The sequence below is a fragment of the Mesoplodon bidens genome (genome assembly GCF_964165515.1).
Source record: "Mesoplodon bidens genome assembly, chromosome: 1".
In the NCBI taxonomy this organism is placed as follows: Eukaryota; Metazoa; Chordata; class Mammalia; order Artiodactyla; family Ziphiidae; genus Mesoplodon; species Mesoplodon bidens.
This window is the reverse complement of record NC_138176.1, coordinates 72,055,399-72,081,635: the sequence shown is the minus strand read 5'-3', so window position 1 is coordinate 72,081,635 and position 26,237 is coordinate 72,055,399. Positions and strand designations below refer to the sequence as shown.

The following is a 26,237-nucleotide window of genomic DNA, read 5'->3' as shown; positions in this document are numbered from 1 at the left end:
TTCCCTCTATGCCTACTTTCTGCAGGGTTTTTATCATAAATGGGTGTTGAATTTTGTCGAAAGCTTTCTCTGCATCTATTGAGATGATCATACGGTTTTTCTCCTTCAATTTTTTAATAAAGTGTATCACATTGAGTAATTTGCGTATATTGAAGAATCCTTGCATTCCTGGAATAAACCCCACTTGATCATGGTGTATGATCCTTTTAATGTGCTGTTGGATTCTGTTTGCTAGTATTTTGTTGAGGATTTTTGCATCTATGTTCATCAGTGATATTGGCCTCTAGTTTTCTTTCTTTGTGACATCCTTGTCTGGTTTTGGTATCCGGGTGATGGTGGCCTCATAGATGAGTTTGGGAGTGTTCCTCCTCCTGCTATATTTTAGAAGCGTTTGAGAAGGATAGGTGTTATCTCCTTTCCAAATGTTTGATAGAATTTGACTGTGAATCCATCTGGTCCTGGGCTTTTGTTTGTTGGAAGATTTTTAATCACAGTTTCAATTTCAGTGCTTGTGATTGGTCTGTTCATATTTTCTATTTCTTCCTGATTCAGTCTTGGCAGGTTGTGCATTTCTAAGAATTTGTCCATTTCTTCCAGGTTGTCCATTTTATTGGCATAGAGTTGCTTCTAGTAATCTCTCATGATCTTTTGTATTTCTGCAGTGTCAGTTGTTACTTCTCCTTTTTCATTTCTAATTCTATTGATTTGAGTCTTCTCCCTTCTTTTCTTGATGAGTCTGGCTAATGGTTTGTCAATTTTGTTTATCTTCTCAAAGAACCAGCTTTTAGTTTTATTGATCTTTGCTATCGTTTCCTTCATTTCTTTTTCATTTATTTCTGATCTGATCCTTATGATTTCTTTCCTTCTGATAACTTTGGGGTTTTTTTGTTCTTCTTTCTCTAATTGCTTTAGGTGCAGGGTCAGGTTGTTTACTCCAAATGTTTCCTGTTTCTTAAGGTGGAATTGTATTGCTATAAACTTCCCCCTTAGAACTGCTTTTGCTGCGTCCCATAGGTTTTGGGTCATCGTGTCTCCATTGTCATTTGTTTCTAGGTATTTTTTAATTTCCTCTTTGATTTCTTCAGTGATCACTTCGTTATTGAGTAGTGTATTGTTTAGCCTCCATGTGTTTGTATTTTTTACAGATCTTTTCCTGTAATTGATATCTAGTCTCATAGCGTTGTGGTCGGAAAAGATACTTAATACAATTTCAATTTTCTTAACTTTACCAAGGCTTGATTTGTAACCCAAGTTGTGATCTATCCTGGAGAATGTTCCATGAGCACTTGAGAAAAATGTGTATTCTGTTGTTTTTGGATGGAATGTCCTATAAATATCAACTAAGTCCATCTTGTTTAATGTATCATTTAAAGCTTGTGTTTCCTTATTTATTTTCATTTTGGATGATCTGTCGATTGGTGAAAGTGGGGTGTTAAAGTCCCCTAGTATGAATGTGTTACTGTCGATTTCCCCTTTTATGGCTGTTAGTATTTGCCTTATGTATTGAGGTGCTCCTATGTTGGGTGCATAAATATTTACAATTGTTATATCTTCTTGTTGGATTGATCCCTTGATCATTATGTAGTGTCGTTGTTTGTCTCTTCTAATAGTCTTTATTTTAAAGTCTTTTGTGTCTGATATGAGAATTGCTACTCCAGCTTTCTTTTGGTTTCCATTTGCATGGAATATCTTTTTCCATCCCCTTACTTTCAGTGTGTATGTGTCTCTAGGTCTGAAGTGGGTCTCTTGTAGACAGCATATATATGGGTCTTGTTTTTGTATTCATTCAGCCAGTTTGTGTCTTTTGGTGAGAGCATTTAATCCATTTACATTTAAGGTAATTATTGATATGTATGTTCCTATTCCCATTTTCTTAATTATTTTGGGTTTGTTATTGTAGTTCTTTTCCTTCTGTTGTGTTTCCTGCCTAGAGAAGTTCCCTTAGCATTTGTTGTAAAGATGGTTTGGTGATGCCGAACTCTCTCAACTTTTGCTTTTTTGTAAAGGTTTTAATTTCTCCATCAAATCTGAATGAGATCCTTGCTGGGTAGCATAATCTTTGTTGTAGGTTTTTCTTCTTCATCACTTTAAATATGTCCTGCCACTCCCTTCTGGCTTGCAGAGTTTCTGCTGAAAGTTCAGCTGTTAACCTTATGGGGATTCCCTTGTGTGTTATTTGTTATTTTTCCCTTGTTGCTTTTAATATGTTTTCTTTGTATTTAATTTTTGATAGTGTGTTTAATATGTGTCTTTGCGTGTTTCTCCTTAGATTTATCCCGTATGGGGCTTTCTGTGATTCTTGGAGTTGATTAAATGTTTCCTTTCCCATTTTAGGGAAGTTTTCAAGTATAATATCTTCAAATATTTTCTTAGTCCCTTTCCTTTTCTCTTCTTCTTCTGGGACCCCTATAATTCGAATGTTGGTGCATTTAATGTTGTCCCAGAGGTCTCTGAGGGTTTCCTTAGTTCTTTTCATTCTTTTTTCTTTCTTCTGCTCTGCAGTAGTTATTTCCACTATTTTATCTTCCAGGTCTCTTATCCGTTCTTCTGCCCCAGTTATTTTGCTACTGATCCCATCTAGAGTATTTTTAATTTCATTTATTGTGTTGTTCATCATTGCTTGTTTCATCTTACTTCTTCTAGGTGCTTGTTAAATGTTTCTTGCATTTTCTCTATTCTATTTCCAAAATTTTGGATCATTTTTACTATCACTACTCTGAATTATTTTTCAGGTAGACTGCCTATTTCCTCTTCATTTGTTAGGTCTGGTGGGTTTTTATCCTGCTCCTTCATCTGCTGTGTGTTTTCCTGTCTTCTCATTTTGCTTATCTTACTGTGTTTGGGGTCTCCTTTTTGCAGGCTGCAGGTTCATAGTTCCCATTGTTTTGTGTGTCTGTCTCCAGTGGCTAAAATTGGTTCAGTGGGTTGTGTAGGCTTCCTGGTGGAGGGGACTAGTGCCTGTGTTCTGGTGGATGAGGCTGGATCTTGTCTTTCTGGTGGGCAGATCCATGTCTGGTGGTGTGTTTTGGGTTGTCTGTGGCCTTATTATGATTTTAGGCAGCCTCTCTACTAACGGGTGGTGTTGTGTTCCTGTCTTGCTAGTTGTTTGGCATAGGGTGTCCAGCAATGTAGCTTGCTCGTCATTGAGTGCAGCTGGGTGCTATTGCTGAGGTGGAGATCTCTGGGGGATTTTTCCATTTGATTTTATGTGGAGCTGGGAGGTCTCTTGTGCACCAGTGTCCTGAAGTTGGCTGTCCCAACTCAGAGACAGAGCACTGACTCCTGGCTGCAGCACCAAGAGGCTTTCATCCACACGGTTCGGAATAAAAGTGAGAAGAAGAAAGAAAGAAAAGAAAAGAAAAGAAAGAAAGGAAGGAAGGAAGGAAGGAAGGAAGGAAGGAAGGAAGGAAGAAAGGATAAAATAAAGTTATTAAAATAAAAAATAATTATTAAGAAAAAATAAAAAAAACAAAATTGACGGATAGAACCCTAGGACAAATGGTGAAAGCAAATCTATACAGACAAAATTTCACACAGAAGCATACACATACACACTCACAAAAAGAGGAAAAGGGGAGAAAATAATAAATCTTGCTCTCAAAGTCCACGTCCTCAACTTGGGATGATTCGTTGTCTATTCAGGTGTTCCACAGATGCAGGATACATCAAGTTGATTGTGGAGCTTTAATCCGCTGCTTCTGAGGCTTCTGGGAGAGATTTCCCTTTCTCTTCTTTGTTTGCACAGGTCCCGGGGCTCAGCTTTGTATTTGGTCCTGCCTCTGGGTGTAGGTCACCTGAGGGCATCTGTTCTTCGCTCAGACATGACGGGGTTAAAGGAGTAGCTGCTTCGGGGGCTCTGGTTCACTCAGGCCAGGGCGAGGGAGGGGTACAGATGCGGTGCAAGCCTGTGGAGTCAGAGGCCAGTGTGACGTTGCACCAGCATGAGGTGCGCCGTGCGCTCTACCGGGGAAGATGTCCCTGGATCCCGGGACCCTGGCAGTGGCAGGCTGCACAGGCTTCCCGGAAGGGGAGGTGTGGATAGTGACCTGTGCTTGCACACAGGCTTCATGGTGGCTACAGCAGCCTTAGCGTCTCATGCCCTTCTCTGTGGTCTGCGCTGATAGCCACTGCTCACGCCCGTCTCTGGAGCTCCTTTAAGCAGTGCTCTTAATCCCCTCTCCTCGCGCACTAGGAAATAAAGAGGGAAGAAAAAGTCTCTTGCCTCTTCGGCAGGTCCAGACTTTTCCCCGGACTCCCTCCCAACTAGCCGTGGTGCACTAACCCCCTGCAGGCTGTGTTCACGCCGCCAACCCCAGTCCTCTCCCTGCGATCCGACCGAAGCCCAAGACTCAGCTCCCAGCCCCGCCCGCCCCAACGAGTGAGCAGACAAGCCTCGGGCTGGTGAGTGCTGGTCGGCACCGACCCTCTGTGCGGGAATCTCTCCGCTTTGCCCTCTTCACCCCGTTGATGCGCTCTCCTCCACAGCTCCAAAGCTTCCCCCATCCGCCCCCCGCAGTCTCTGCCCGTGAAAGGGCTTCCTAGTATGTGGAAACCTTTCCTCTTTCATGGCTCCCTCCCACTGGTGCAGGTCCCGTCCTTATTCTTTTGTCTTTGTTTATTCTTTTTTCTTTTGCCCTACCCAGGTACATGGGGAGTTTCTTGCTTTTTGGGAGTTCTGAGGTCTTCTGCCAGTGTTCAGCAGGTGTTCTGTAGGAGTTGTTCCATGTGTAGATGTATTTCTGGTGTATCTGTAGGTGAAGTCTGCTTTCAAGGGAAAAAACCCTAGGAAGAAATCCATGCAGGCTCAAAAGAGGGAATTGAGAGGTCAGTTCTGGGAGCTGGAAATCCAAGCTCAAGATGCCAGCACGTTTTCTTCTTCTCAGTCCTCTTTCTTTGTCTTTCCCATGGCCACCTTTTTGCTGTGTCCTCACGTAAATGTCCCTTTATGAACATGAGCCCTTAGTATTTCTTTGTATGTCCAAATAACCCTTCATTCAAAGAAATTATTCTGTCTGTGTCATAGTTTAGATTCCACATATAAGTGATATCATATGGTATCTGTCTTTCTCTTTCTGACTTACTTCACTTAGTATGATAATCTCTAGGTCCATCCATGTTGCTGCAAATGACATTATTTTGTTCATTTTTATGGCTGAGTAATAGTCCATTGTATATGTACCACATCTTCTTTATCCATTCCTCTATTGATGGACATTTAGGTTGTTTCCATGTGTTGGCCATTGTGAATAGTGCTGCCATGAACATAGGTGTGCATGTATCTTTTTGAATTATAGTTTTGTATGGATATATGCCCAGGAGTGGGATGATATGGTAATTCTATTTTTAATTTTCTGAGGAACTTCCATAATGTTTTACACAGTGGCTGCACCAACTCACCTTCCCACCAAGAGTGTAGGAGGGTTCCCTTTTCTCCACACCCTCTCCAGCACTTGTTATTTGTAGACTTTTTAATGATTGCCATTCTCACCTGTGTGAGGTGGTATCTCATTGTAGTTTTGATTAGCATTTCTCTAATAATTAGCGATGTTGAGCATCTTTTCATGTGCCTGTTGGCCATCTGTATGTCTCCTTTGGAGAAATGTCTACTTAGGCCTTCTGCCCAGTTTTCAATTAGGTTTTTTGTTTGTTGTTGTTCAGTTGCATGAGCTGTTTATATATTTTGGAAATTAAGCCCTTGTCCATTGCATTGTTTGCAAATATTTTCTCCCATTCCATAGGTTGTTTTTTCATTTTGTTTATGGTTTCCTTTGCTGTGAGCACTGCTTTCTTGATCACATTTCACTACATAGGACCCTGGACTTTCATGCTCAAGTTTCCCAAGCCATCTTCCACGTCCCATGGGACCCCTTTCTTCAAGACCTGGTCCAGTGTGCACCACACCCCTTGGCCCTTGAGTAACTGTTGCCATAGGTGTGAATGGAGCTTGAACAAGCAGGCCAGGGTGTGCACATTCCTGTGTGTAGGACTGGAAAGACCAAGAGGTGGAGTTGGATAGAGAAGTGGGTGTGCAGCCATCAGTAATCCCAAAATTAGTCAGAGAGACTTGGTCCCTAGTGTAAAGAGGGCCTTGCTTCAGAGATTTATTCCAAGATTTTTGTTGGTTTGTTCTATAAACCTGGAGTTAGAATAAGCAGACTAGTCATAGAAAATTAAGATAATAAACAGCGTAGTCATGGAAAAATTAAGATAAAAGAAAACTGAAGAAAGTGTGCTGTTAATAAGAGACTCTTAAGGGTTAAAGAAACCCTAAAGTGAAAATTATATTATCAGGAAGGTGATTTATTTATTGTTTGTTTGGTCAGAGTATAAAGATTTTTAGAACACCCCAAGTTGTATATTTTACCTTTTCTCATGAGCCAGTTCTTGAGGAAGGATGGAAAGTTACTTCCTGTTTCTTCATAAGTGTTCTCATAGAATTTAATACAGACTAGAAAGTGATTTTTTAAACGCTTTATGCCAGCCTTCCTGAAGTTATGCTCAGCTGTACTGATTGCCTCTGTGGCTATAAAGTGGCAAAAATTGTGATTTGAAAGCAAAATAATGACATGTTCTGATCATTCCCTGAACCTACCTTAGTATTTCATGCTCAGGGTGGGAGGATGGCTACAGAGATGTTTTCGTGGACTAGCTCTTGCTCCCTTCCTGAAAAGACATGAAGGTGGCCTTTTGCTCTAGACTAAAGGATCAGCTATCTAAATTTATATGCATTCCCTCCTTTTATTCTGGTTTATGTCCACACATGCAGGATTTAAGCAGTATGAAGTATGTATCCCCCAAAAACAGAATCATAGAAAGATAGATAACATATAACTGTTAATACATTTGCATTTTGCAGAGGGCCTTAAAGTGATGAATCTTATGATTTGGTTATGTAGATAACAGATATCATCGTGCATACTTAAAATTGTCTGACTGGAGATACAAATGTTAATTGTACATCTTTTTAACAATTGATTTTAACACTATACAGTTGTCACTCAGAAATTTTTATTAGTTTTTTAATCACAGAGATAAGGTAATTGTTAAAAACTGAAATGAAATCAGTAAGGACCGGATAAGGAAGGTGAAAGTGAGTAAGAAAAATAAAGGGGCTAAACAGAAATACAGTTGGGTCTATTGATGAGGCCAATAAAAGTAAACAATGCAAATTATCCTCACTAGACTGAAGGGATTTGCAGTGTTAAAAGGCCTCCTTTCCACTTTAAAACAAAATAAACAAACACCTTCCTTTCTCTGTCTACAAACTCATAAAAATATCACTGTCTCCATCTGTCCTAGGGTGTGTGATCAGATCAGAAGGATGCTTTGACAGTCCAAATGTAGATTAGGGCAAGGATAATATAAGTCACAGATTTTGCTAATGGAATAAAAAAATCAGCATCCTTATTCACGCACATTCATATTTCTCAAATTAGCTGAACTATACAAAATGACATCTTTGATTTATAACATACCTATTTTATTTCTTCTAATTTGGGCAACTTTGCAAATTACACGTTATTGGTTTATGTAATTTTCTTTTGAGATATGGTATTTTAACTGTTTTATCTTTGATTAGTAAATACAGAGTTTATACAGGTGTAGTGAATTCTGCTGAGCAGGCATGAAAGTTTAGACATTAAACTTTGGAACTATTACATGGTAGAGTTTGGAGTAGGAAGAGATGGTAGTGAAAGTGTATCTTTGATAGTGTTACAGACGAAGCATCATGGAGTCCAAAATTTTTGACAGCTATTTTCAGGTGTTATATTGCCAATCTGGTACCGTCTCTCTGCCAAAACTCCAGGTGCTTATGTGAACACGTACTCAACGCCATAGAACAGATTAGAAAATGCACAAAAGATGTCATTCCCCAGGAAATAAGCAGTTATGGTTGGCATTTTGCAGAGCATATTGAAATAAAGTACACCTTACATTTCAGGATGACATGGACCAGGCATAGAACTATAGAAATACTGTTGGTGAAATCTAAACTTTGAGATCTTTCTGTCAGAGAGACTGAAATTAGGCAACGTTCAGTATAGATTGGCATGGTACACACATATAGACTCAGAATGTAAACATTCAGACAAAACTGGTTTAGAATACAAGTCCCTAATGTGGACGGCCTGGAAGTTAATGCAGAATCACTCTGCATACTATTCCTAGTTCTTGAAAATACAGCCAAATAATTTTTGAAAATCTATCAATCACTCCTAATAAGTTGTATGTAGTTTTATTTTTAATTAATTAATGTATTAATTTATTTATTTTTGGCTTTGTTGGGTCTTCGTTTCCGTGTGAGGGCTTTCTCTGGTTGTGGCAAGTGGGGGCCACTCTTCATCGCAGTGCATGGGCCTCTCACTGTCATGGCCTCTCTTGTTGCGGAGCATAAGCTCCAGAAGCACAGGCTCAGTTATTGTGTCTCATGGGCCTAGTTGCTCCGCGGCATGTGGGGTCTTCCCAGACCAGGGCTCAAAGCTGTGTCCCCTGCATTGGCAGGCAGACTCTCAACCATTTTGCTACCAGGGAAGCCCTGTATGTAGTTTTTATAATTTGTATTTTGTGTTGTGGAATTATTCATTCTCATGTAATTTTGAGGATTTAAGAAAAAAATCCTGATTAAAAAAAGGGTTTAAAAAGTAGGTATGTATAAGGAGAGTTTTTAAATTGCATAAACTCACACTAAAAATTACACTTAGGATTCAGGTGCTTAGATTTGCAAAACAGGTAACAATTACTCAGGCTGAATGGTGTTTGAATGGAATAAAGTTGATTATTTTCTGGGTGGGTTTCACATAATCCTTGAATGCATAGGCTAAAACAGGCTGTAGTCTATGGTTTTTGTACCTAAAATCACTCAGTTTCCCAGGATGAAATTTCTGTTCTTTCTGAAAATGCATGTGTCACAGAACAAAATAATGACAGAAATAACTTGGCCCTAGGTCTGCTCCTTAACTCTCCCTCCCAACGGTATCATTTTTGTGGGGGACGGAATTAAAAGTTTAATATGATACCACTTTGACAGACTGGGCCTAAGAGCTAATTGCTGCATTTCCTAAAGTGCAATCTAAATATTCCTCACCTAGCCTCCCAGGATATCTCAACTGATTAGGAGTGTGGTTACCAGGCAAAATGCCAAAGTAAGGTTTAAAAACATTCCACTTCCTGTTCACAGTGGAATTTAGTTGGTCTGATAAATCATGTATGTGCTATCAGTTTTCTCTTTTATTGATGATAGGTCAATACGAGCATATGCAGTTTTAACTCTGCAAATGGACATGTCATACTTTGGATGTAAAATCTTAAATTGGAAAAAATTTAAGCACCCATTATTCAAAATGCAAGTAGGTGGCTTTGTTGAAATACTTGCGTTTCCTAGATGCAGACCGTTCTCTCATACCACTTTGCCTCCACACAAGCTCCCTAGAAAGATCTCTCTCCTTGTTCTAGTTTGGCTAATTCCTGTTCATCTGTTAAAACTCATCTTGGCCATCACATTTTCCAGGCATCCTTCTTTAATATTCTTCTGCCCAATTCAGCTAGCTGATTTTGGATATTCTTCCTGTGTACTTTTGTCTGTCATAAGACATTATCATCCAATATTGCATTCATGGCTTAGTTTATCTGTCTTACCAGAGAACACCAAATTTATCTTTTAACTCTGAATTATCAAGGCTTAATAGAGTACCTGGTAGATAATAGGTGCTCAATACTAGTTGCCTAAGAAATTAACGTTTAGAAGAAGTACTACAGCATACCAATGAAGCAAGGAATCAGGGCAGGCTTCTGATAAAGACTTTGACATGTTAACTCGTGAAATATTAGTTACCATCAGTGGACTTGTCTTATTACTGGATACCTAGAACAGGTCATACCTTACGAACCTCATGAATGTATACTTCTGCTGAAGAGACCTCTATTAGAGGAGACTGAGTTATATTTAACCAAGAAGACATTGCTGGCGTTAGAGCTAAGCTAACTTAAAAAGGTCATAAAATGGAAGACTGCTGATGGAGGTTTCTAACACACCAATATCATCATCATCCTTGTTAACATGTACTGAGTGCCTGTTCTGCAACAGGCACCATTAAGCATTTTCTGTGAATAATTTTTATTTGACCAGCACAACAATCTTATGAAATAGGCATTGGTATTTTATACAAACTACAGATGAGAAAACTGAGGCTTAGGGAGAATAAGTAACTTGTCCAAAATCAGATAGTAAATGTGTGAGGCAGAATTCACACACCAGTCTGTTTGTCTCCGGTGCCCATGATCTTCACTGTTGGGCTATCCTGTTTCCATTATGTACAACACAGATGTGTCCACAGGTGTTTCATTTCCTTGCTGCCACTACCAGGTATTTTCTAACTCTTCCCCTTCTAGTCAGTGGATCCTGTAATGGCCTGTGATTCCCCAAACCAAAATCCTTCTTCTTATCTATCCCAATGTTCATCTAGCAGCAAGAATAATTGATGAGGTTTGGATAGAATAAAAGAAAAGTTTGGTCCTTCCACTTTAAGCTCCCACTTGTAATCCTCCAGCTCCTTCTGCTCTAGTATTAATTATGCAGAAGGGAACATAGAATTAAAATGTGAGGAAATGGGTGGAGAGGTGGAAGTAAACTCCATTCTGCTTCTTTAATCCTGATCTTAATTGCCATAGCTGACACTTCTACTGAAGCATTGCCAATATAGACTGTGTGTTAAAAAGAAAAGAGGAAGGATGAGAAAAGGGAACAGTGTGGAAAATATGAGGTTAAGTACCATTCAGCTTTTTTTCTTTTGCCTTCTACCAGACAAATTCCCCTTATTACCACATCCACTTATCCCTTGTAGAAATAAACATTTCTATTGAAATATGATATACATATAAAAGTGCACAAATCATAAATGTATAGTTTGATGAATTTTCAAAAAATGAACACACCATTTGTAATCACCATCCACATCGATAAACAGAACATCATCAATACATTGTGGCTTTAAATTGTATTTTCCTGATGACTAATTAGGAAGAACACCTTCTCATGTGATTAACAGACATTTCAATAACTTATTTAATGAGAGGATTCTTCAAGTCTTGCCTATTTTTTTTACTGTGTTGTCTTTTTCTTATTAATTTGTGAGGTTTTAAAAAATATTCTTGACATAATCCTTTATCCGTTGTATGTATTGCAAATATTTTCTCCCCCTTATTTACTTGCCTTTGAATGGTGTCTTTAATGAGCTTAGCTTTTTAATTTTTATGTAATTTTAAAAATAATTTTATGTAATTCAAAAAATTCTAATGTAATACAATTTATAAATAATTTTCTAATACTACATTTTGTGTTCTGTCAAAGAAATCTTTGGCTTCTAATAAATTATAAAGCTATTTTCTTATCTTCCAGAAGCTATATTTTCTCTCATAAATTTATATCTATAATCCAACTAAAAGTGATTTTTGTGGGTGGTGTGAATTGTGCAAGAATCATTTTTTCTTCTGAACATGCAGGTAACCCAGAATTGTTTATTGAAGAGCCATCCTTTCTCCACAGGGCTGTGTCATCTTTGCCCTAGTCAAGTGTTGGTGTAGGTGAAAATCTGTTTCTGGATTTTTTTTGCTCCCTTGGTTTCATTGTCTAAATGTCAATACCATATTCCTTCAATTAAGGTAGCAGTGTAAGCCTTCGAACTTTGTTCTTCCAAATTTGGCTATTTGTGGCTCTTTACATTTCCATTAACATTAAAACCGATTGTCCATTTTTAAAAAAACAAAGTATCTGTTGGAATTTGTACAGGACCTGCATAAAATAGGGAAATCAATTTGAAGAAAAAATTGAAACCTATAAATACTGTCTTCTAACCCAAAAACTTGACATAACCTCTCAGTTTTCTAGATCATTTTAATACTTTTCACAATATTTTATTGATTTATGTGTTGAGAAATTTTACATATTTTGCCCTATTTCTTTGTTGTTTGAGTTTTTGATACTATTTCAAATGTCAATTTTTAGTTTCATTTTCTAATTGGTGGTACAATACATATAAATTCTTTTGCTTTTTTTATATTGTTCTTCTGTGCAAAGGCATTGCTAAAGTCTCTTATTTAATAATTTAGCTATATATCATTTTAGATTTTCTAAATGTTCTATCATGTAAACTGTGAATGAGTTTTATTTCTTCATTTTCCATTCATGAGCTTTTCCTTTCTTTCCTTCTTCTCTTCCTCCCTCTCCTCTTCCCTCCTTTCCTTCTTTCCTCCCTCCCTTCCTTTTTTTCTCTTGTTTTGTTTTTGCCTTTATTATACTAGTAGGGACCTACAACATGAGGAGAATATAAGGGGTGATAGTGTACATGTTATCTCATCCTAGTCTCAGGGGGAAAACTTTTAATACTATATAGCATTAATACAAGGTTTGCTGTAGATACAATTTTGTAAATACTCTGTATCACGTAAGTAAGTTTTCTTCTAATTATAGTTTTCTGAGGTATTTTAATTTTGGTGTTTAATTATTTCACATGCCTCTTTTGCTGCTATTGAGATCATCATATGAGTTTTCTTCTTTATTCTGTTAATGCAGTTAATTATTTTAATTTTAGAATCCTAAAACAACCTTGCTTTTTGGAATAAATATAACTGTTGTAATATAATTTTAATATACATTTGAATTTGATTTGCTCATTTTTTTTCAGGTTTTGCATTGTTCATGAAAGATATTGGTTTGTAAATTTTCATTCTTAAAAATGAACTAATCATTTGGTATCAAGATTTCATCAGCCTTAAAAAGTGACTTGTGAACTGTTTCTTTCTTTCTTTTTTCTTTTTGATTATTTCTCTGGACTAGTCTGTATGGATAGTTGTTATTTTTCTTAAGATAATTGAAAGAAATCGTTATAAATTTGTCTGGTTCTTACATTTCTTTGCTATTATTGGAAGATTTTAGTTTCAATTTCAATTTGTTGAATAGATATAGAACAAAGTTGTTTATTGCAAGGTTTCTATCTTTTATAATAAAATCTGTAAAAGAAATCCATCTATTTTTTCCTGATACTGGTAATTAATACTTTCTTTCATATATATATAATTTTAAATGTTAATTTTTAGAATATAAAAAAGCAATTAACTTTCGTATATTGACCTTGTATCCTGTGACCTTTCTATACTCATTAATTCCAGGAATTTTTTTGTAGATTCTTTGAGACTTTCTACATAGGCAATAATGCCATCTATTAACAAAGACAATTTTATTACATACTTTTCAATCTATAGATCTTTATTTCACTTTCTTATCTTATTGCACCAGCTGCAACTTCCACTACGATGTTGAATAGGAGTAGTGAGAAAGGACAGCTTTGTCTTGTTCCTGATCTCAGTGGGAAGGCATCCAGTTTTTCACCTTTAAGTATGATACTAGTTTTTCTATAAATGTTCTTTATCAAACTGAGAAAGTTCCTCTCTATTTCCAGTTTGCTGAGGGTTTTTTTTTTTAATCATGAATGGATGTTCGATTTTGTCAAATGCTTTTTCTGCAACAATTAAGATAATCATATGAATTTTCTTAAGCCTGTTGATACAGTGGATTGTACTGGCTGATTTTTGAGTGTTGAACAAGGCTTGCATACCCAAAATAAATCCTATTTGGTCATAGTACTTAGTTTTTTATACATTGTTGGATTCAATTTTCTAGAATTTTGTTGAGGATTTTTGCATCTATGTTCATGAGAGATATCATTCTGTGGTTTTCCTTTCTTATAATGTGTTTATCTGGTTTTGGTATTAGGGTAATGTTGGTCTCATAGAATGATTTAGGAAATGTTTGCTCTCCTTCTCTTTTCTTGAAAAGATTGTGGAGAATTGGAATCATTTCTTTCTTAAATGTTTATTAGAGCTCACCAGTGAAACACTCTAGGACTGGTGTTATCTTTTTTGAAATATTATTAACTATTCAATTTATTTAATAGAAATATTTATATTATTTGCTTTTTCTTGTGTAGGTTTTGGTAGTTTGTGTTGTCAAGGAATTAGTTCATTTCATTAAGTTATTAAATTTATGGGCATAGAATTGTTCATAATATTCATGTTATCCTTTTATTGTCCATGAGATCACTAGTGATTTCTCTTTCATTTCTAGTAGTGATAATTTGCATCTTTTCTCCTTTTTTCTTTGTTAGCCTGGCTAGAGTTTTATCAATTCTATTAACCTTTTCAGATTTGGGGTTGATTGGTTTTATCTAATGTTTTTCTTTAATATTTCAATAGTTTCTGTTTTTATTTTTGTGGTTTCTTTTCTTATGCTTGTCTTAGGTTTAAATTCCTCTTCTTTCTCTAGTTTTCTAATGTGAAAATTTATATTATTGTTTTTATATCATTCTTCTTTTCTGATATATGCATTTGATGTTATAAATTTCCCTCTAAACATTACTTTCACTGAATCCCATAAATTTTGATAAGTTGTATTTTTTATTTTCATTTAGTTCAAAATGTTTTTTAATTCCTCTAGAGACTTTCTGATCCATGTGTTATTTAGAAATATATTTAATCTCCAATGTTTGAGGATTTTTTGTTATTGATTTATAATTCTATTGTCATCTGAGAACATACTTTGTTTGAGTCTTATGCCTTTAACTTTAATAAGGTGCATTTCACGGCCTAGAATGTGGTCTATCTTACTGATCCATGTGAGCTTGACAAAAATGTGTATTCTGCTCTTACTGGGTGGAGTTTTCTATGAATGTCAGTTAGATCAAATTTACTGATAGTGTTGTTTAGATCAACAGTGCTCTTATTGGTTTCTCTGCCTGTGGTATCTTATCAATTACTGAGAGGTGATGAAGTCTCCAAATACAATAGTGGATTTGTGTATTTCTACTTTCAGTTCTATTAGTTTTCCTTCATATTTTGATGTTCTGTTGTTAGGTGCATACACAGCAAAAATTGTTATATCTTCTTGGAGATGCTTTTATTGGTATGTAGTGCCTCTCTTTATCCTTGATAACTTTTCTTAACCTGAGATTTGCTTTGTCTGAAATTAAAACAGATACTCCAGCTTTCTCTTTAGTAGTGTTAAGGTGATGTATCATTCTTCATTCCTTTACTTTTAATTTACATGAGTGTTTATATTTAAAGTGTGTTTCTTGTAAAGACATACAGGTGTTTGTTTTTTATTTTTTTAAATGGAGTATAGTTGATTTACAATATTGTATTAGTTTCTTCTGTACAGCAAAGTGAATCAGTTATACATATACATGTATCAACTCTTTCTTTAGATTCTTTTCCCATATAGGTCATTACAGAGATTTGAGTAGACTTCCCTGTGCTATGTAGTTGATCCTTATTAGTTATCTATTTTATATATAGTAGTGTGTATATGTCAATTCCAATCTCCCAATTTATCCCTCCCTCCCCTTATCCCCTGATAAACATAAGTTTGTTTTCTACATCTCTAACTCTATTTCTGCTTTGTGGATAAGTTCATTTGTACCCTTTTTTTTTTTTTAGATTCCACATATAAGAATATCATATTTGTCTTTCTCTGTCTGAGTTACTTCACTTAGTATGAGAATCTCTATGTCCATCCATGTTGCTGCATATGGCATTATTTCATTCCTTTTTATTGCTGTGTAATATTCCATTGTATATATGTACTGCATCTTCTTTATCCATTCCTCTGTTGGTGGACATTTATGTTGCTTCCATGTCCTGGCTATTGTAAATAGTGCTGCAATGAACATTGGGGTGCATGTATCTTTTCAAATTATGGTTTTCTCTGGATATATGCCCAAGAGTGGGATTGCTGGATCAAATGTTAGCTCTATTTTTAGTTTTTTAAGGAACCTCCATACTGTTCTCCATAGTGGCTGTATCAATTTACATTCCTACCAACAGTGCAAAAGGGTTCCTTTTTCTCCACACCCTCTCCCACATTTATTGTTTGTAGATTTTTTGATAATAGCCATTCGGACCTGTGTGAGGTGATACCTCATTGTAGTTTTGATTTGCATTTCTCTGATGAAAAGATGCTCAACATCACTAATTATATGCTTTTTGGCCATCTGTATGTCTTTGGAGAAATGTCTATTTAGATCTCTTGTCCATTTTCGGATTGGTTTTTTTTTTTTTTTTTTAATTGAGCTGCATGAGCTGTTTGTATATTTTGGAGATTAATCCCTGGTCAGCTGCTTCATTTGCAGATATTTTCTCCCATTCCAAGGGCTGTATTTTTGTTTTGTTTATGGTCTCCTTTGCTGTGCAAAAACTTTTGAGTTTAATTAGGTTTCATTTGTTTATTTTTGTTTTTACTTTTTTTTGGAAAATAAGTTTACTGGATATAGATCTTGCTGTGATTTATGTCAAAGGGTATTCTGCCTATGTTTTCCTCTAAGACTTTTACAGTATCTGGTCTTACATTTAGGTCTTTAATCCATTTTGAGTTTATTTTTGTGTATGGTGTCAGGGAATGTTCTAATTTCATTTATTTACATGTAGCTGTACAGTTTTCCCAGCATCACTTATTGAAGAGACTGTCTTTTCTAAGTTGTATAATCTTGCCTCCTTTATCATATATTAGGTGACCATAGTTCATGGGTTTATCTCTGGGCTTTCTATCCTGTTCCCCTGATCTATATTTCTGGGGTTTTTTGTGCTAGTACCATACTGTTTTGATGCCTGTAGCTTTGTAGTATAGTCTGAAGTCAGGGAGCCTGAATCCTCCAGCTGCTTTTCTTTCTCAAGATTGCTTTGGCCATTTGTGGTCTTTTGTGTTTCCATAAATTTTAAAACATTTTTGTTCTAATTATGTGAAAAATGCCATTGGTAATTTGATAGGGATGGCACTGAATCTGTAGATTGCTTTGGGTAGTATAGTCCAAGTATAGTCCAATCCAAGAACATGGTATATCTCTCCATTTGTGTCATCCTTTATTTCTTTTATCAGTGCCTTATAGTTTTCTGAGTATAGGTCTTTTGCCTCCTTAGGTAGCCTTATTCCTATGTATTTTATTCTTTTTGATGTGATGGTAAATAGGTTATTTTTTATATATTCTAAAAATCTGTCTTTTAATTGGTGTTATTAGACCATTCACATTTAAAGTAATACTGATATAGTTGGATAAATATTTGCCATGATTATAATTATTTTCTATTTGTTACATTCATTCTTTTTTTCCTCTCTTTTTCTGCCTTTTTCTTGTTTTAATTGAACATTATATATGGTTCCATTTTCTCTCCTTTATTAGCATATCTGTATATTGGTTTTTAACCAATCTAATTCCACTTTCAAATAACACTATACTGCTTCAAGTATAGTACAAGTAACTTTCAGAGTATTCACAATTCCTCCCTCCCATTCCTTGTGATATTGCTGTTTTTATTTATTTACAGGCTATAATTACCCAAAACATTATTACTATTATTACTTTAATAAAGTTTTTTGTAGCTCAATTGAGAAAAAAATTATTTTACCTTCATTATTTCTTCTCTTTTGTCCTTTCTTTATGTAGAGTTGAGATTCTTGCCTATGTCACTCTCTTCTCCTAAAATAGTCTCCTAGCACATCTTCCAATACATGTCAACTCCCTCAGGTTCCCATACAATACGAGGTAAGCACTATTCTTCTGCTGGAGAGGAATTACCTCAATTTTTGTTTGTTTGGGAAAGATGTTACTTCACTTTTGGAAAATAAGTTTACTGGATGTAGAATTTTAGGTTAGTGATTTTTTTCTTTCAACATTTTAAATTAAAAAAAAAATACCCCACTCTCTTGCCTGCATGGTTTCTGAAGCAATTTGCTATATATTCTTACTCTTGTTCCTTTGTAAGGAAGGTTTCTTTTTTTTCCTCTCCTCTGGCTTCTTTCAAGATTTTCTCTCTTTAAAGTTGAGATGTTACACAGAAACATTTGTGATTCTACAGTTCTTATTTAAAAATAGCAAATGTCTTGGCAATTTTTGTTCATACACCTTACATCATGTAAAATTTGATGTCCAAATTTTTATCTCCATCTTATAGACATTCAAAGAGGCATTGAGAGTTAATAAGTGATTTGGTAGTCTCCAGAACCAGTGCCCTAAATTACTATGCTATATTTGTTCCCACCAGTAGTATCATGCCTTTTCTAAAGTAGTCTAGTAAAAGCAAATGCTGAATGACTAGTCTCCTCATCTCAAGCTCTCATCTTTTACTGTGTGGGCTTCTTATCTCCCAGGTTCCATCTCTAAGTCCCCTCTGGATTTCCCTCCTTGCAGCAAATAAGAAATCAATGCTAAGCAGTATGTAGTTACCATGATCACTGTCTTTCTTATTGTATAGGTTGCATGTCTAAATATAATGATAATGTATATTTCCTTCTTGTCCACTTGTAACAAAATTCTAATTATAACTACCATACTGGTAACAGACATAATGTTGCTTCAATACATTAACACAGATTTGCAATTTAAATAACATCTAGGTATAACTTACCCATTAGAAAAAAAAAAAGAAAAAAAGCATGAAAGAGCTTACACAGTAGAAACACTGCTTGTTGTGTATGTCTATAATTAATGACCCAGTATCCTTACTGTATGATCAGTGAATGAAAAAATGGCATGGAAATCCAACAAGTTTTACAAAGAGATCCATCAGTAATGTGTAATTTTCATTTGTTAAATTTCCCCATGATTAATGTCAAATTCATAGTTGTAACATTTGTTTTTACATATCTCTAGACAGGAAAGCCACATGAGGTCATCCTCCTTGCTTGACTCTTTAGTTCTGATCTGGAATAATGCATATTCTCCTCACCTAGGGGTTCTCAGGCTTCAGAGGGCTTATTTAAGATGTTTCTCTATGCAAATGAGATACAAAATATCTTTTTTCCTCTTTAATAAGTTTATCTGATTATCTTGATAGCATTTTTTATACATCTTGCTTACTGGTTTACTCCAATGAAGTCCATGCTTTGGTCACCCAGACTTTCAGGCAGTGTTCCCTTTCAAAAAACTTAAAGAGAAGGGAAGTCCAGAATGTACTCCTTCTCCCCACCTCCTGTGTATTAATGTTATGTAATATTTTACTTAGCCAAATTTGTTAGAGTTTGGATATTTATTTTTACAATTGAGACTATAATAGAAATGTAATAAAGCATTTTATATATTTCTTAAGAATTTAAAATATATGAACTGAAAAAGAAAAGTAATACTTACAAGAAATTCTCACCATCCACCTACCATACCGCCCATTGCAGCCTTTGGTATATTTCAGGTCTGAAGGCTTCTCTTTAATTACAGAGCAGAAGATAAAGAGGGAGTTAGAGCTTAGAATTCTAAATGTAAAACATAATATATTCATCAAAGACATAAAACAAACACAATCAACTATATGTTTAGGTTAGTACAGAGAAAGAGATAACTGATTTTAAATTCTCACATATAGAAGGAAAATGTACAGAAGGAAAATGGAGAAGGGAATCATTTTTGAAGAAAATACTAGAAACTAACTAGTATATAGATATACTAGTCAATCTTAAAATGACCAACCACTCCCTCCTCTCCATGAACCGCATATCATGTTAAGAGGAGCATTTATTTCTCCACCCCTTGAATCTGGGATGGCTTTTGATCAACAGAGTGCAGAAAAGGAGGCATTAAGAGATCATCAGTTTCTGCTTCTCTACCCTTGAAAAGTTCACACTTAGGCTACTCCCTTTCAGAAACCAGAAACATGGAGAGGTCACATGGAGGAAAGCTTAAGAGACCTACTTGCCAGCAGTTCTCAGCCAACAGCTAGCAACAGCTGCCAGTCATGTGAGGGAGCAACCTTGGATATTGTAGCACATTCAAGCCCCCATATGACTATAGCCCTAGTTGATGTCATGTGGATAAACCATCCAACTGAGTCCGATCTACTCACAGAATGGTGAGAGAATGTTAAGCCCCTAAGTTTTGGGGGAGGTTTCTATGCAGCAGTTGATATATAAATATATATGTGATGGAAATAGTTGACCAGGGTGTGAACTTGGTAAACAAAGTCCAGTATAGAAGTAAACATATTAGGCTGACGATGGCAAAGGGAATTTAAGATAAATACCTGGCTAATATATGTATCCTAGTTAAATAAAATATCCTCATACAGGATACAGATTTTTTCATTTTAGGTATTTGAAAGTAAAGGAGACAAAATTTTGGAAAGCATTTCTTCACAGTGCAGTTGCATACCTAATGTGCAAAGAAATAGAAGAGTTTAGTGATACTTGATAAAAGCCAAATTTTCTATGTTATTTAAAGAGAAAAAGCACAAAAAGAAGAAAAAAATCCTTACAAATAAGTTATTTTAAAAAGAGAATTATCAAAAGTTTACTGAAAAATATGGAGGCAGGGGGAAGAATAGAAATGTAATTCTGGGATGAAAAAGTAACTTTCAGTAACAGAAGTGAAACAAAGTTTGAAGGTGTTACCATATGCCCTTTTCTCTCATAATCCTTTTTTCATATATGTTGTGGAAATGACCTTACTCAATTTTAAATGACTTATTCATATGTGTTTCATATCACTAAACTATAAACATTTCCAGGGCAGAGATTAGTCCTATTTACATTGTTATCACTAGGATAATATAGACATCAATGGATGGGTGTTTAGTGAATAAATGGATGAATAAATGATTTAGTATAAACTGATATGTGAAATTAGTTGTTAAATGCAAAATCAACCTATTGGCAGAAGCAGGTTCTTTGTCAGAGATGCCTGTGTTATTTTTATGGGGTGTTCTAATTCTCTTGACTTGACACTCAAAGAAAGCTGGAAAATGCTCTCTTCTAGAGAGCCCAAGAGACTGACCATAATATATAAGGGAGAATGTGAAGAATGCATTTTAAAAAAATCAATAAATATCTACACTAAAACCTAAAGTTTTACAACAGCCCTTAGAGTTGCAAACAAACTAATTCTCAATATATACCAATCATTTTAAGTCACTGAGCACCAAATATGTGCTAAGCATTTTATCTGGAGACATGCATGTGGATACTCTATGGTCCCTGCTCTGAAGAGGTCATGGGACATTGGGCAAGATTGAAATGTAAGAAGGGGGTCATTAAAGAAGTGCCTATATGTGCAAAGGGATTAGTCTAAAGTCCTTTGATTTTATTATCTTTTTATAAGCACACACTGAGGAGTAGTTTTATTCCCATTTGTAGTTAAAATATTAGGATGAGAGAGATTCAGTAACTTGTTCAAGGCAAGCTAATAAAATAAGAGAACCAAAATTTAGAAATCCATTCTTTCATTTTTCTCTCTCTCCAGCCCCCAAACTATAAACCACAATACCATGAGTTGCAAGTATTGACATAAGTCTATGCAAGGTGCTATGAGGGCAGGAGCAAAGCTCACTTGGAATAAGGAACCTTTGCCTATATGGGATGCTATGATAAGACTCCCATTGTGTCTGCACCCCTATTCTCCCCTGCTCTCCACTGGCGTGGCTATTCTGCAGGAGCATAGAATGGCTAGGAACTTTTGGAGTCGTGCAGATTTGGGCTTAATCCTGGTAATTGTGGTAGATGTGTGACTTTGGAGAAGTTACTTAGTCCATCGGAGACTTTCTTTCCTGTCCATAAAATAGGAATATCCATGTGTACCTGATAGAGCTTTATTAGGATCACACATGAGATATGTTAAGCACTTAGTACAGTGCCTGGTGTAAATACGCTCTTGGCAAGTGGTGCGACTTAGTCTAATGAATTTTTCATTATAGCTATTCTGATTTGTGGGTGGTTGATCTGATTCTGTGGGTCTGGATAGGATGTTTTCCCAGAGATCCATGATATTGGCAGATATTCTTAGATACTCTTGTTAAAATAAGAGAAGGGACTTCCCTTGTGGTCCAGTGGTTCAGACTATGTACTCCAATGCAGGGGGCCTGGGTTCGATCCCTGGTCAGGGAACTAGACATTGCATGCTGCAACTAAGAGCCCTCATGCTGCAACTAAGGAATCCCTCATGCTGCAACTAAAAGATCCTGCACATGGCAACAAAGATTCTGCATGTTGCAACCAGGACATGGTGCAGCCAAATAAATAAATTAATAAATACATATTAAAATAAGGGGAATCTTGGAGCATCTTTTCTCATCTGACCAGTGATTACAGTCTTTAAATTTTAGACCATATCTCCAGGAATGAGGTATTAAATATCCTTTAGAATCCCAGCCCCACACTTTATGATCTAGTTTTTCCACATTCAGAGACAAGAAATCATTCATGAATGAAGGCTTTGCTTCACATCATGGGGCAATTTCTCCCCAGCCTCTCTGGTAATCATCTTTTGCCTGTAGTTCTAGTGAAGCAAGCAGCATTGGCTCAATTTGCTAGGAAAAGTATTCCCTAAGCATGTATTCTTCACAACATTAAAAATAGAGTGTTTGATCAGGGACCTTTAGGCGCATCTACTGGTTAATACTTTTGCTCAGCCCCTGAATCTGAACAGAAATAGTTAATTAATTTTCAGAAGGCTATAAATAAATAAAAAAAACCTCAGTGCTTATTTCCACCCCAATCCTGGCCTCATCCCAGCCAAAGCTGGATCTTCAAAAATCTAGAATATTAGAGGTCTGAGGGTCTGCCTTCGATTCTCCTGGGCAGCAGGACAAGGAAGGAGGTCAGAGCTCAGAATCCTGACTCCAGATAACAAGGGTGGCACAAGAAACATAGGAAAAAAGACATGAATTCACTAAAGAGTAACAGCCAGAGCAGGCACTTACCAGATGAACTGGGAAGGAAATTTCTTAGAAGACCTTCAGAACATGGAGGAAAAGGAGCAGTTAATCCGAAATACAAAATTGAAAGGCATGGCAGATGCATGACTCTAGTCTTTCAGAGAAGACTCCTTCCAGAATTCAAAAGCATCTAAAAGAAGCAAGACAATTGGTTGCTGGACTCAATATGTAAACACAGTGCTGGCTGACACAGTGAAGATGTTTATTAGAAAAGTTAATGCAATGTCAGGGTGGAAGATCAATGTTTAACCTGATTTCATTACAATTATTGGTCTGCCTTGGAATACAGAATGGAAAATTAGCAAACCATAAAAAGGAACATGTAAGGGACTTTTTCATAAGCAAGCTGTCAACTCATGGACACTGATATTTGTGATTAAAAAAGAAGTCAAGAATTACTTGCATTTTCAGTTAATGTATGCCCTTATAATGTATATGCACATATTTTTATTAATTTGTGGAATATATTGAAATTTCTATTTACCTCAATATCCAGGTAAGGTCACAGAATGTTAGAGCTTCACTGAGTTCAGTTCTCTGATTTTACAGATTAAACCCTAGGGAACAGAGCTGCCACATGACTTTCTGGAAGTTAGTCAGGTGGAAGTAAGGTCAGTGAAGTGCAATGACTTGTTTTACAGGTGAAGAAAGAGGGGCAGGAGACCAGTGGAAAGACTGTTGCCTGAGCCATGACTCCAGTCTTGTGTTATTACCTGATGAGCCTGTGCTTGATATATGAGGCTTTCTCACTGTAAAAATACCCTTAGAATTCTTTGATGAAAAGATCCTGCGAGTGTTATTTAATCCTCATCATACTGCACACAAAATAAAGATCATTTTCCACAGTATAAAAATCAAAATATATACATGATTGCTGGACACAAAGATGAGTTAAAAGAGCTTTTTGATGCCTCCACATGAACTCTAGCTTCTCTTTTTACTTGATAATTTGGATAAAATCTAACGAAGTTACTGTAATCTTTTTCTACAGTGATTATTAAAGCTGATATTTCAGTCTATATTCAAGAAATACTTACTGGAAAAGGAAACTAAGAAGTGTTTTGTTTTGTTTCCATTGTATCATACTTCAGAAAGAGGAACACTCAGAAAAAAAAATGCTGTGTTTCCTGGGCATGAGGACGCCTGTTCAGGGTCCTGGGAGAGTGAAGCACGGGCTTCTGTACAGCAGTCCCGGGTTGACATCACAAAGCCCTTGCTGCAGAGCTGGGCCCACCCGCAGAGCATACTCTCGTCCCAGGCACGATTAGTACAACCCCCAGTGCAGCTGTCCATTGAGGGTGACCAATTGAAAAACAAGGAGTCAGCCAATTAATTACACTGTCAGCAATAAATGTAACAATGGGCTGTAGTGGCAATCCCATCCCGTGATGCATCCAGGCAGCCATCTGTACGTCTGTCTTCCTCATCCACTGGGCACTTGTTGCTGCAGAATTGGTTTAGACAAGTGGCTTAGCTTGTCAGGTAGCAGGGAGGAACTGTCTCTCCTCCTCTGTGAGGTTGTCTTCATTAAGTTTTACCTCTATCAGAGGAATCAACTATGAGTACAAATTGTGGATTCAGCAACAGCCCTGGCCCTAATGATAAATAAGCAGATCACTAATTCAATCTTGTGTTTATTCATTTACTAACATTTGTTGAGAGATTTCTGTCTGTCAGGCACACACCAGAGAAGTAAGTATGTGAAGAGAACTGAGTCCATCTATATACCAGAAGTTAATGTACATTGACATAGCATCACTAGGGGTATCTGTGTATTTTGTGGCCAATGCACTGGATAGCTGTCCCTTAGAAAAATCCATTTTTATGACCCATGTGGACAATTAAAATTGCTGAGCTCTTCCTTTTTACCCCAACTATTTTTGCTACTCCTTTTTCTTTGAATTCTTTGAATCAGTTTTGAAGATGCTTATTTAAAAACTTAGAATAGAAAGGCAGCACAGAGAAGTCTTATCTAATACTTGTCAAATTAAGAACAGTGAAGCCTGTTACTTTATGTTATTGATTAACATACCCTTAGCCAAAGATGTCAATTGCTGGTTTGATAACCATATCTTAATTTCAACTTGATTTCATCAAATTCCAGAGGGATATCACTCCAGTCCCACTCCTCAGTACCAGCTCATACCTGAGAATCATTTGGATTGTTCTGTTCATGTTCAGAGGGAGCATTTAGAGTTTAGGATTAAAACAGCTGAAGAGCTCTGAACAAACATTACTCTAAGACGACGACTTCTATTTCTTCTTTCCATTGGATCATCTTTCTTTTTCTATGGCTCTATTTTTAATCTTTTTCCCCCATTACTAACCAGATCTGGGCTTCTCATCTCTAATACCTAGCCATAAATGTGAAGCACAAGTATTTTAAGTGAATGAAGCTGAAAATTTCCTGTACTTAATATTAAAAAGCAGATGAAACACATGTTCTATATGTGTCTCTTGCTAGAGGTACCCTGCCAACTTTTTTTTTTTTTTTTTAACAAATCAGAGCCTTTTCCTAAAATGAACAGGAAGCAGAAGGAGAGCCAGGAGGAGAAGAATGGGAATTTCAGTCAATCTCCCTGGAGTCCATTTTGCCCCAAATAGGTTTTATGATGAGTTGACATTTTAAAAACACCCTATTACTCTGATGAGAGGAACAGAACACACTGACATGGGATTTGATGCAAAATGTACATTTGGGTGGAAATGAGTTTTGATGATGCTGTAGTAACTGTCTTGTTCTTTGAACATTCTTTTCAGGGAAGAATGAAAATAAAAATAACCTTTTATTTCGTTCCTCCTTTCTTTCTTGCCTCTGTCTCTCTCTTTCTATCCTTTCAATACTTCCTTTCTTCCATTTTTTCTTTTACCTCATGTCTTTAAGCACTTAGCATGTGTCAAGACTGTGCTAGGTGCTGGTGAAAAGTAATGACATGGCCTGTGCCCTCAAAGACCTTATAGTACAGTTGAGAAGACTGACAAGTCAAAAAGCAATTTTGGACTTCCCTGGTGGTTCAGTTGGCAGAATCCGCCTGCCAATGCTGGGGACATGGGTTTGATTCCCTGGTCCAGGAAGATCCCACATGCCACGGAGCAACTAAGCCCATGTGCCACAACTACTGAGCCTGCTCTCTGGAGCCCTTGAGCCACAACTACTGAACCCACATGCTGCAACTACAGAGAACCGCGTGCCTAGAGCCTGTGCTCTGCAACAAGAGAAGCCACCACAATAAGAAGCACACGCACCGCAATGAAGAGCAACCCCACCCCTCGCTGCAACTAGAGAAAGCCCGTACTCAGCAATAAAGATCCAACACAGCCAAAAATAAATAAATAAAATAAATTAAAAAAAAAAAAGCAATTGCAATTCCTTGCTTAAGGGCCCTCTAACCAGGATTTTATAAGAGAGATGTTCTTTTATAAGAGAGATGCCTAACCTAGACTCGGCAGAGTCCCCTAAGCAGAGCTCAGAAGATTTTTTTCTTTTTTTGAACTCAGAA

At 36.4% G+C, this 26,237-nt stretch overlaps 1 long non-coding RNA gene across 2 annotated transcripts in view; it reads right to left on the bottom strand.

Annotated features, from left to right (window-relative positions):
* LOC308622135 overlaps positions 1 to 22,896 on the bottom strand; it is a 144,662-nt gene extending 121,766 nt beyond the window's left edge. For both annotated transcript variants that reach the window (XR_014016568.1, XR_014016569.1), the window contains exons 1-2: positions 22,723 to 22,896; positions 19,170 to 19,241 (exon numbers count right to left, since the gene is read on the bottom strand). This is a non-coding gene — a long non-coding RNA (uncharacterized lncRNA). The remainder of the gene's footprint in view (positions 1 to 19,169; positions 19,242 to 22,722) is intronic.
* Between the last annotated feature and the right edge of the window lie 3,341 nt (positions 22,897 to 26,237).